Source organism: Chinchilla lanigera, unplaced genomic scaffold, assembly GCF_000276665.1.
Source record: "Chinchilla lanigera isolate Chin_1 unplaced genomic scaffold, ChiLan1.0 scaffold00055, whole genome shotgun sequence".
NCBI classification, from domain to species: Eukaryota; Metazoa; Chordata; class Mammalia; order Rodentia; family Chinchillidae; genus Chinchilla; species Chinchilla lanigera.
This window is the reverse complement of record NW_004955456.1, coordinates 3,398,674-3,404,979: the sequence shown is the minus strand read 5'-3', so window position 1 is coordinate 3,404,979 and position 6,306 is coordinate 3,398,674. Positions and strand designations below refer to the sequence as shown.

Here is a 6,306-nt window from a genome sequence, read left to right as displayed (position 1 = left end):
ACGGAACCCGGGTCTGCGGCCTCGCCCCTCGGACCCCAGGCTCCCCTTCCGCAGGCCCTGCATTCTCCCCTACGCAGCCGGGCCTCAGTGTCCTGATCCGGGAAGTGGGCGCGCAACGCCTGGCTGAGCGGTGAGGGCGCGGACTCAGCTCAGCCTCCCTGCCGGCCCGGGGCACAAAGGCACTGCTCCGCCGGGAGGCCCCCACAGGAGCGCGAGGTCCCCAGCGTGCCAAACTCCCAGCGATAACGTCTTTTTCTGGATCGTGGAGTTAGAAAAACAGCAACAGCAGCAAACTTCCCTTCTTGGAGGACGCGCTCCGTCCCGAACACTCGTGAATCCTCGCGCGCGACGCTGGCTGCGCTCTGGACTCCTTCGCGGGAATGCCCCTCGGGGCGGAAGCCGCATCTCCCTGGAGCGGGCGCTCACCCGAGGCAGGGTGGCCGGTAAGTGCCGCGCGGGCTGGAAAGCCAGGTGTTGCCTCAGCCCTTTCCGTTTTCAGGCGCCTTTCTCAGCATTTCGCTTCCAGCGCCGGTGTTCCCCACCTGGGGCCAGCCCTTTCCTCCTCCCTGAAGTCCTGGCCGTAGTCCCCTGAGGTGAAAATCAAGCCCCAGTGAAGGAGCAGCCCCGGAGCACAAAGGATTCTTGTTGCAGGTGAAGGACTCAGGAGACAGCTGTGGCGGCCGAATTCCTGCAGATATTTTAGCTCCGACCAGCCCGACCCTCTCCAAGGACACGGTGCCGGACCGCCAGCCGGAAAGCCGGAGGGTCTTGGGGCCTCCCGAGATGTCCCAGACGTGCTGCGCGCTCAGAGGTGGTATTCTCCTCCCGAGGCGTTTGTGGGTGAGTTCTGTACAGCAGGGCCCTCCGGTCCCCGCACACACACGTGTCTGTCCTGAGGAAGGGGCTTTATCTCTCATAACCACAGCGCAGTTGCCCAACTTGTGAATTTATAGCAGTCAGGTGTTACTATCTGGTTGATCAGTGTCCCACTCTGTCAGTTGATCTGATACAATACTTTATGGAGTTTCCTTCCCTTCCTTGCACTGCCAGGCCCAGGCTGGGGGGCTAGGGTCAGGCCTGGCTTTTCCTTGTCTCGGACCTGTGGGCTTTCACGTATTCCTGTGAACTGGAGGTGAGCATCCCCAAGTGTCTTCCTGCTGGCATCCACCCCTAGAGATCCAGGGGCGGGCCTTCCTCCCCCATTCCCTGGAGTGCACCCACCCACTCCACTTTCTGAAGCAGGTTTGTGAACTTGCCGCTCCTCCCTACCCCTCCAGTCCTGAGGATCGGACCCAAGGGTGCTGCTCTGCTTCGGAGCTACATCCTCAGCCCTTCGTTACTCTTTATTTTGAGGCAGCACCTTATTAAGTTGCCCAAGCTGGCCTTGAACTTGACACCTTCCTGCCTCAGCCTCCCAAGTAGCTGGGATTACAGGTGGGTGCCAGCACGCCTGAACTTTCCACTCTTGCGGCTATAGCAGCTGCAGCCGGCCCAGGTGTGGTGATGCTAGCTGAGCCCTCCCTTCCCCTCTCCACTTGTGAAGGGCCCTCGCGGAGGGGTGGCAGCCCCAGGTGTGATAGCCATGCTGTGTAAAAAGGACCCCGAGAGACCCGCCTGCGGGGGCGAGCAGCTCACCGGAGGGAACTGTACAAGCCGTACTTAGATGTCAGGACAAGAGGCAGGATTCTGGGACAGCCGGGGATTCAGGGCTCCCGCGTGAGCCACACAGCTCTTCTGGTGCAAGTGGAGAATCCGAGAGACTCCAGTTTTAATTAGTGACGAATTGATTAACATCGATCTCCCCGCGGATGGTAAGCATGGGGACACAACCACGCTGCCTTCAAGGGTGTCTTCCAGCGGAGGGCCCCTGGCACGCGAAGGGCACACACAGGCACAAGTCACTGCTGTGGGCACTGTCGCATAGAGGAACTGGTCAGCAGGGCAAATGGGTAGAATAAGGGAAGGATCCACTCCGAGCCAGCAGCCTTGGCAGAGGGAAAGGGCAGCGCGAGTGGCTTCCTGGCAGCTGAGCTCTGGTCAGCTGTGGGCCTCACTCACTGCTGCCTGGAGGGGCCATGCGGGTCACGCAGCCTGCCCCAGGTCATGCGTGATCGTGGGAGTGTCCCCCGGCCACAGAGCTAGAAGCCAGCCACACGCATGAAGCACAGCCCATCCGCGCAGGGCAGGGAGCGACCGGCAATCTCAGTGCCATCCTAGCGCTGTCCCAGAACCTGGGGAGCCCACCTGCAAGTCCCTGCACCCAGCGGCCCTGCAGCATTGCCCTGGCCGCCTGGTCTGCGTCTGTAACGCGCACCTGTGTGCCTGGCACTTGGGGTCCTGGAGCCCTGTCGGCCCGAGACAGATGCCCAGGCAACCCCCACCCCCGGGTCTAGGGGTGAGGACCCCGATGGCATCAGAGAGGACTTTCAGTCCTGGCAGTGTCCCACTGTCCTGAACATCAAACGCGCTAAGTAAGGCAAAGAGGAAGCTGAGGAGAGGCCGGGGGAGCCATGCACCTCAGACTAGAGCCAAGCACAGCCTGGGCTCCTGGGAGACCCGCGCTGAGCACCTGCGTTCGGCCAGGGGCGGGCGGGCCGCGGAGACTGCCGGAGGGAGGGGTAGTAGGAAGGAGCGTGCTTCCAAGCTCAGGAATTCAGGCTTCACCTGAGGGTGCTGGCATGGGTGTGCGGTGAGGCCGCCAGCACAGCCCCACCCTCCTGGCTGCGGCTTTGCTAGAGCACACCGACAGCGCCGGCTGCCCGTCCCAAAGTAACAGGTATTTCCTCGGAGCGTCCCGGCGCTCGGGGTTCCAGCCCCGTAAGCAGCTTGGCAGGTGGCTGGAGAGTGAGCCGACCAATCAGATGCCCACACCCGGGGTGAGGAACCGGACGTGCTGGTGGGGCCTGGACAGCGGAGACCAGGTGAGGACCCGAGAGGTGGGCCCATTGCGAGCAGCTGAGAGAAGGGGAGCCCAAGCAGCCGCCCTCTGCCTGGCGGGTGCCGTTCCGTGCATGTGCGCCTTCCTCACGGTGCGTTCCCGGAACTACCATTTTCCCTGAATCAGAGTGACTTCACAGCCAACTGCTCCCTCCCTTTCATTTATTAAAGCGTAATTTGTTCCGAAGGGCACACGGTTGTGTGACACAGAGCCCTGTTGACCCCGAAAGCCGCTTCTCCTGCTGGGGGTCAGCCGCCCCCAGGTAAGCGCTGGCCTGCCTTCTGCCTAAGCAGTTTGTCCCGTGAACGTGCTCACGCTACGGGAGCTACACAGGGTGCAGCTTAGCACGGTGGGCTTGCTATTTGGCCGTGCTATTTTATGAGTTTCCTTTTCTTTCTTTCTTTTTTTTTTTGTTTTTTTTTTTTTGAGGCAAGCGCTCAATGTGCAGCCTAGGCTGGCCTTGAACTTGCAGCAGTCTTTCTGCCTCAGCCTCCGGAGTGCTGGGATTACAGGGGTGCACCACCACGCCCAGCTGGTTTCTGTTTAAGGCAGATGAGAATCTCAATGTCTGGGTGGACACCAGTTTGTGCATTCACTCACCAACATGTAGAAATCCGGGCTGGTCTCAGTTGTAAGCAGTGATGAATAAAACCGCTAGAAATACCGGTGTAAAGATTTTTCTGGGAACATAGTTTTCTCTTCCCTTGGATACAGAAGAGCAAAACCTGGAAGTCTCGTGGTAAGCATGTATCACTTTATCAGAAACTGCCAAACTATTCTCAGTGCGACTGCAGCGTTCACCCCCCGCCCAGACTTGCCTGACATAGCCAGTCAGCTCTGACATAGCCAGCTCTGACATAGCCAGTCCTCTCAGCGGTCCCGTCGGTGGGCTGCAGTAACTCCGAGATGACTGCTTTCTCCTCGCAGCTGATAATGCTCAGCGCTTTTGCCCCTGCTACGCCTGTGGGTTATTTTGTGAGGTGCCTGTTGAAATCCTGTGCCTTGCATTTATCGGGCTGTTTGCTTTACCCTTTGAATCCTGAGGGTCCCTAACGTGTTCTGCAGATCTCCTGTAGCAGGCGTGCGTTTTGCAAATATTTTCTCTCCCGCTTTTCATTTTTGCAAGTGTCTTTCAAAGAGCAGCAGTTTTCTGTTTTACAAGTTAAATCAGCAGCTCATCCTTTCATGATTAAGAAGTTCTCCCCCCCGGAGATGTAGTGAGCATGCGTGTCCACACCAACCTGCTTTGCGCGCCTGCCCGGCCCCGTGGGCCCTGGTCGGAGGCCCTGGGTGTGGCCTCTTGTTGTGCAGAGGGGACTTGCAGAAAGTCCCAGGTGTGTCTTCGCGCTCCCCCCGGGCCATGTTCTCCCTGGAACTGGGGGTTAAAAGGCACTGGCCCTCCGGCGACTCTGAGCCTAGAGGAGACCATGCAGACCCAGGATGGCGGACAGGGCACCTGGCCTGTCTGTCCTGAGGCAGGAAGCCCGAGGCGCTTGGCTCCTCCTCCTGGGGCCCCTTGGGTTCATCTCCATCTTGGCTGAAAACTGGCCACACTGATCAGGATGTGCGGGGAGCAGCCAGACCCCCCAACACCGCCCAGGACCCAGACATGGACCAGGTTTGCCGGGGGACAGCCTCGGGGTGCTGGCTCTGCCTGACACTCGTCCCAGAGGTGCCCAGGCAGCGGTGCAGAGGAGCCATGGCATCCACCGGCATGAGGGGACACGCTCTTTCCTCCCCTCCCGCTGGGAGCCTGCCCCTGCCGGAGGTTGCTCCTCCCAGCTTGTGTCTGAGACGTGGCCGGCCCGGGTCCCTGTGGGAGGGAGGTGGGGGCCCACACCCATGGTCAGCTCTGCCCCGGGCCGGCATCCACACCAGGAGCGAAGGGTGGAAAGCGGACCGCCGGGACGACGATGCAGCCCAGGCCGTGCAGTGGGGAACACCCGAGGCCCCATCACTGCCCCTTAAATGGAGCCAGCGCCTGGGTCTCTGCATGCCAGAGCCGGTGCAGCACCCCACAGCCCTCGGTCTGCGCAGTGACAGAGTCCACTGGGACCTGAGCGCCTTTGCCGCCTAGAAAGGGAAGAAAGTCAGCCGCGCCCCAGACTGCATTAGAAGCTAATCAACCTCTGCTGTGATGCACGCTTTACATGGTGAAGTCCACCTCCACCCAGTACGCTTCCTGGCTGGCACAGCCCGAGTTCCAGAGCGGGAGCGGGAGCACGGTGCCCTCGCTGCATGGGGGAAAGAGATGCCGAGAACAGGGCTCGGGCAGCAGCACCTCGCGGTGTGGGTGGGGTGCGGGGCGGGGGACGTGAGTCACTCCTCGCGGTGCTGCCTGCCCAGTGCAGGCAGAAGCTGCTTCCGTTCTGCTCCGTTCATCTGCACACACCCGCTAAGAGGATTAACCTGCCCGGGGGTGCTGAGGGTGAGCACAGAAAATAGAAGCGATAATCCAGGGGTGCTCCTGGGAGAAGACGGCCTGCACGTTCACAGGCAGGGAGAGGGGCCCGGGCCGTGAACGGGGCGAGGGCACTGGTCTCAGCAGCGGCACAGAGAAGGGCAGGCGATCGGGTCAGGCAGAGCCTCTGTAATCAGCTCCAGTGTCGCCCAGGGCCGTTATTACCCAGAGCGCGTCCGACTTGAAAATCCAGTGTCTCGGGGAGAGGTGTTTCCAAGAGAAACTGTGTTTTCTTGTCTTCTTCTCTGTAGCTTTCCTTTCCTTCTCTCCTCTTTCCTCTCCGGGCTTCTCAAAGTAAGCACCGTGCCAGGGATAGCAGTGCATGCGTGTATTTTAACCTCAGCACTCGGGAGGCTGAGGCAGGAGGATCGCTATGAGTTCAAGGCCAGTTTGGGCCACATAATGAGTTCAAGACCGGCCTGAATGACGTGGTCTCAAACAAACAAATAAACAAACAATAAAAATTGACACCATCTCTTCGTGCCTGGCTCACCCTAGACGGGGGACACATGTCTCAAAGTCACTTTACAGACCGCAAGGCTGGGACTCCAAGGTTCCTCCTTCCCGCCCGGAGCCCCGCCCACCGGCTCCTCTATGCTGAGCTCTCCTGACCGCCACTTCTCGGCTTGTTATTTTCCATGGAACCAGTTACTTCTCTGTGTCACCTCATGGGCTGTCTCTGGGCAGAATTCTGGGATTATTTTAGTGTCGCCAGTGCCTCCCTCTGTGGGAAAGGTGTTCCCCTTTATTTTTAGATCATAAAATGTGAGCTCCTTTCTATTTCAGGCTGAACGCTAGAGCTGAGCGGGAGAGGGTGGGGAGTGAGAGGAGGCTGAGTCCTTCACTGGTCAGGTTAGGGCTTTCACCTGCCCTCCCTCCGGCCTGGCCTCTGCTAAAGAGTTTCAGG

At 59.7% G+C, this 6,306-nt stretch overlaps 1 long non-coding RNA gene across 3 annotated transcripts; it reads left to right on the top strand.

The window, feature by feature from the left end:
• The first annotated feature begins 1,394 nt into the window (after positions 1 to 1,394).
• On the top strand, positions 1,395 to 3,611 carry LOC102026295. Of its 3 annotated transcripts, none has more exons than XR_262876.2 (3): positions 1,395 to 1,434; positions 1,544 to 3,200; positions 3,368 to 3,611. It is a non-coding gene; the product is annotated as an uncharacterized LOC102026295 (long non-coding RNA). The 3 variants fall into 3 exon arrangements; XR_001236351.1 differs by having other exon boundaries at positions 3,373 to 3,408; XR_001236352.1 differs by lacking the exon at positions 3,368 to 3,611 and having other exon boundaries at positions 1,544 to 1,811; positions 2,771 to 3,357.
• The last annotated feature ends 2,695 nt before the right edge of the window (positions 3,612 to 6,306 follow it).